This window comes from Loxodonta africana, chromosome X (genome assembly GCF_030014295.1).
Source record: "Loxodonta africana isolate mLoxAfr1 chromosome X, mLoxAfr1.hap2, whole genome shotgun sequence".
NCBI lineage: Eukaryota > Metazoa > Chordata > Mammalia > Proboscidea > Elephantidae > Loxodonta > Loxodonta africana.
In genome coordinates this window covers 39,376,725-39,382,012 of record NC_087369.1, presented here as the reverse complement: position 1 = coordinate 39,382,012, position 5,288 = coordinate 39,376,725, and the positions used below count along the sequence as shown (strand labels likewise).

General features: G+C 43.8%; 1 pseudogene; it reads left to right on the top strand.

Annotated features, from left to right (window-relative positions):
- Nucleotides 1-362: 362 nt before the first annotated feature.
- Nucleotides 363-2,796, top strand: LOC104846867 (N-myc proto-oncogene protein-like; annotated as a pseudogene).
- The last annotated feature ends 2,492 nt before the right edge of the window (nucleotides 2,797-5,288 follow it).

Genomic DNA, 5,288 nt, shown 5'->3' with positions numbered 1-5,288 from the left:
CAACAATGGGCTCAGGCATAACAATGATTGTGAGGGTGGCAAAGGATCAGGCAGTGTTTCGTTCTGTTGTATGTAGGGTCACTGTGAGTCGGAACTGACTGGAGAGCACCTAACAACAACAACATGAGTTGGAATTGACTCAATGGCAAACACACAACAAAACAATGACAACATCCGAGCCTTGTGAAGGCAGTGGTGGCTCAGTGGTAGAACTCTTGCCTTCCATGTGGGAGAACTGGGTTCAGTTCCTGGCCAACGCATCTCACGTGCAGCCACCGCCCACTCAGTGGGGATTCGCACGTTGCTGTGATGCCTGATCATTCTGTCACGCGTGGGATCCCCATGAACTGAGGGCCAACTCGATGGCAGCGACCATCCGAGCCTTATATTATTATGATTTTAGGTTCAGTGCTTTGGTAGAAGTGCAAGCTTTCCTGGAAGTGGGATATTTTCTTGTTAAATTTCCCAAGTTTTATTCCTAACAGATTTTTTGTTCTTTCCAGGCAGTGTGTTCCCAGGGATCTGAGAAACCCTGCAGCTGTGATTCTATGAGGGCAGGATTCCTGGAGATTAAAACTGTAGCTTTCATTTGCTCTGAGCACAATTGGTTGCATTTGTGTTTGTGTGTGTGTGTGTGTGTGTGAGGAATCAGTGCATAATAACCAGCTAGGTCTGGTTGTGAGGATCCTGTCTCCTGTGCTCCGATGTAGCCCCCTTCCTGAGGCCTTTCCTGAGCTCCCTCCCCACTTCTCCCGGGTAGCTGATTGCCCCACCCTCAGCACCTCCACCACACCCACTGCTATTTGCTCTGAGACTTCCTCACTCCAGAAAAAAATGGGCCATTTTATCCACACAATATGCTGACTGTGACTGCTTGTCTGCATACATCCATGTAGCTCATTGCATGAAGTAAAGAATTAATTAAACTGGACAAGCAAGAAACTAGCCTGAGGCTATCTGAATTCCAGGCCTGCCCTTGCTTCAATGACCACATTTGTAAGAAAGCCAGGAGGTATTCTGTTCGACTCTACCTCCTTAGAGGCTGAGCCTCTTGAGTATCACTCTGCAGAATGAGAGGAATACCATCTCCACATGTTCATCCAGCTCTAAAAGTCTGTGTCTCTAAAAACTGAGACCGTGTTCTTGTGTACGTGCTACTGTCGGCCAGCTGACACTTGACACGAGGAGAAAGGGATCAAGCCTGCCTCTCCCAGGCCATATGTTTGCTTACCTTTCCCATGTGTTTTCTCACTGACCTTCCTTGTCAACTTACTTCTGACATCATGTCCCCCACTGACTTTCCTGGATTGCAATTTGTCAAGCATTCAACTACAGTCTTTTTTTACTCCATCAAAACAGATAACAATATTGTCCTTCAAACATCTAAAGTATTAAATGGATGGAAACAATGAAAAAAATATTTCTCTCTGATGCAAGAGAGTGCTTCATGTTAAATAAAAAGAAGTGCTTCATGCAACAATTTGTCATGAGTACCTGATCCAGAGAAAGGCAGAGTGAAGTTCTGGACAACAAAGCCTCCACTTACAAATGGCAAAATAGCCAAGGTAGGACTTGCAGGCTTTCTTTTGTTTCCACTTAAAAACTAAAACCAGAGCATTTTTAGTTACAAAAAGTGTTTGGGCACCTCGGCTAATCCAGTTTGTGGGTGTACTTTGCACTTTCAAATGCCATGTTCCCGACTAAGGCCGGAAGTGGAATTATGCAAAACCACATGACCCATTACTAAGAAATGAACTTGGTTTATATTACAGGAACAAAGTGCCCTCTTCTCTTTATAAGCAGGATGTAACATATATAATTTTTAAGTCTTAATAATCTGTCATTCAACAAGCTGCTTTTGAAGAGCCACCAGAGGCAAGATAGCAGGTGCTGTGCTCAGCACGATCGCTGCCCCTCTGAATAAGACACGGTTCCTTTCACAATGGTGATGAAAACAAATGATTAAAACACTGATTCTTGAGAGACAGTCATCTGTCTGGATGTGCTGGTGGATGCAGGGGCCTCCTGGGAACTGGGTTGGAGCCTAGCTAGTGCTAGCCAGGCACAAGCCCACACAGAGAGCCACACGAGGACCCACCCATAGCCTACCACTGAATCCCCGGCAGCCAACAGGAGATGTTGAAGATAACAAAGGGGAAGATGAAGAGGAAGACATTGACTTGGTCACAGTGGAAAAGTGGTGTGCCTCCTTCAACAGCAATGCTGTCACCAACTTCACCATCACAGTGCATCCCAAGAACACAGCTCTGGGCCCAGGGAGGGCTCAGTCGGGTGAGCTAATCCTCAAAAGCTGTGTCCCCAACCGCCAGCAACACAACTATGCCTCCCTCTTACCCTACGTGGAGACTGACGATGCGCGGCTCTAGAAAAAGATGAAGAGCGAGATGCTCCCGTGTCCCCTCAAGAGCATCATTCCCCCAAAAGGCTGAGAGCTTGAGCCCCCACAATTCTGACTCAGACGACAGTGAGTGTCACCCCAACCACAACATCATGGAGCGCCAGTGATGCAACGACCTGCACCCCAGCTTCCTCACGCTCAGGGACCACGTGTCAGAGCTGGCGAAGAACGAGAAGGCCACCAAGGCGGTCATTTTGAAAAAGGCCAAGGAGTACGTCCATTCCCTTCAGGCAGAAGAGCACCAGCTTTTGCTGGAAAAAAAAAATTGCAGGCAAGACAGCAGCAGTTGCTAAAGAAAACTGAACAAGCTCTGACTTGCTAAACGTTTCTCAAAACTGGACCGTCACTGCCACTTTGCACATTTTGATTTATTTTTTAAAAACAAATATCATGTTGACATTAAGAATGTTGGTGTACTTTCAAATCAGTCTCCTGTCTATTTAGATCTGGACTGCGAGCATGACGAGTGGAGGTCCTGCCAGGACGACCCTTTGGTTAGCAGCCGTAGCACTTAACCACTACGCCACCAGGGTTTCCACCCCTGGGCAACATTTCTGTAAATACCATTGCTACACTGCCTTTTGTACATGTCTTGGGTAATGAAAGGTGGCTTTTGAGGCCAGTATTAGACTGGAAGTTCATACCTAAGTACTATAATACCTTAATGTTTGAGGAGCATATTTTGTATACAAATATATTGTTAATCTCTGGTATGTACTGTACGAATTCTTACTCTGCCTGTATACTTCACTATGATGCTGATACATAACTAAACTTGATATTTATATTTTCATATGAAAATGAGCTGTGAAAGTTTTGAATAGATATTACTTTATCGCTTTTTGAACTAAGAAATTTTGTTAAGAAATTTACTATATATGTATACCTTTTTCCTAGCCTGTTTCTTCCTATTAATGTATTTGTTCATGTTTGCTGCATAAAACCCAAAAAACAAACCCATTGCTGTCAAGTCGATTCCAACAAATAGCGGCCCTATACGACAGGGTAGAACTGCCCCATAGAGTTTCCAAAGAGCGGCTGGAGGATTCGAACTGCAAACCTTTTAATTAGCAGCCAAACGCTTAACCATTGCACTACCAGGCCTGGGTGAATGCAAAGTTCTTTGTTTAATTTCTTCGAAATGTATATATTTAGTGCTGCATCTTATAAAAAAAAAACAAAACACCAAATCACTGCCATCAAGTCGATTCCAACTCATAGCGACTCTATAGGACAGAGTAGAACTGCCCTGTAGAGTTTCCAAGGAGCACCTGGTGGATTCGAACTGCCAACCTCTTGGTTAACAGCTGTAACAATCACTACGCCACCAGGGTTTCCCTGCATCGCATAGCACTTTGATATACTTCATGTTTATGAAAATAAATTGCAATTAAATGAAAAAATAAATACATAAATAAAACATTGATTCTTGCAGCCGGAATTGGCTGTATTCAAACCACCCATTGATTCATGAAAACAGTTCACGAATGTGCCAGTGAATGTGCCAGTGAATGCACCAGGTAAACTGAGGGCTTATGTTTTCACTCATCCAAATAATCCCAACCTGTTGCCATCGAGTCCATTTCTATCTACTCAGAACAACCCTATAGGACACAGTAGAACTGCCCCATAAGGTTTCCAAGGAACAGCTGGTGGATTTGAACTGCTGACCTTTTGGTTAGCAGCCGAGCCCTGAACCACTGTGCCACTAGGCTCCATATGTGTATGTGTATATATACATATATATATACACATATATATGTAAACAAACAAAAAAAACAAACCCAGTGCTGTCGAGTCGATTCTGACTCATAGCGACTCTGTATGTATATACATGTATGTGTATTTTTTATATGTATATATACATATGTATATATGATTATATATATATGCACACATATGTGTATAACAAAACAAGGAAGAAACACTAAAAACAATTTCAGTCCTCATTTCTGGAACTGGTCACATGGTCGTAGCTGGTATTTAGAACTACCTTCTTCCATTGCCCATTCCATATTCCCCTTGCCATCAGCAAGCAACTCAGCTGGTCATGATACTTTGCCTGGTGGGTTGACCCAAACCTTCATTCCTGAAGGGTCTGGGCCATTAGTAGTCACGTCAGAATTTGGTTACTATAGTTTTTCGTTGACTTAAATCACAGGGCACAGTAGTACTAAGAGACACCCTAAAGGATCTCCTGTATTCCAGACATACTTTTCTTTACCTCCAAAATGTAATATCAATCAGAGTTCCCCTTGGAAATCAAGATCAATCACTCCAGCCGATATGGTAATTCCCTTCTTTGCCTCTTGATCCAGAGGCATGAGGACCCCAAAGTGGCTGGATGGCATTCTTAATTTCCAGTTCAATGCAATCAATATTGTGTCTCCAGAAGGGAGCATCCCTCCCTTTGGAACTAAGACCTCTAGACCCATAGAGCATAGTATCGTGGGAACAGGAAGCAAAAATTTTGTGAGTGGGTCACTAGGAGTAATAGTGAGTGGTGATACTCCGATTTCCAACCCTTAATTCCTGGACCCATGAATTCTAGCTATGGGAGAAACAGCACCATATAGTTCAGGCTGGTTTAGACCATATACAGCCTCCTGGAGAACACTGCCTCAACATTGCAAAGTACTGTCACCTGGGTGGCACTGTAACTGTGTCTTTAGATGGCCATTCCATCATTCTATCAAGCCAGCTGCTTCAGGGTGATGGGGAACATGAAAAGACCAGCGAATTCCATGAGCATGGGCCATGGCCACACTTCATTTACTATGAAGTGAGCCCCTTGATCCCAGGAGATGCTGTGTGGGATACCATAATGGTGGACAAGGCATTCTGTAATTTCACAGATGGTAGCTTTGGC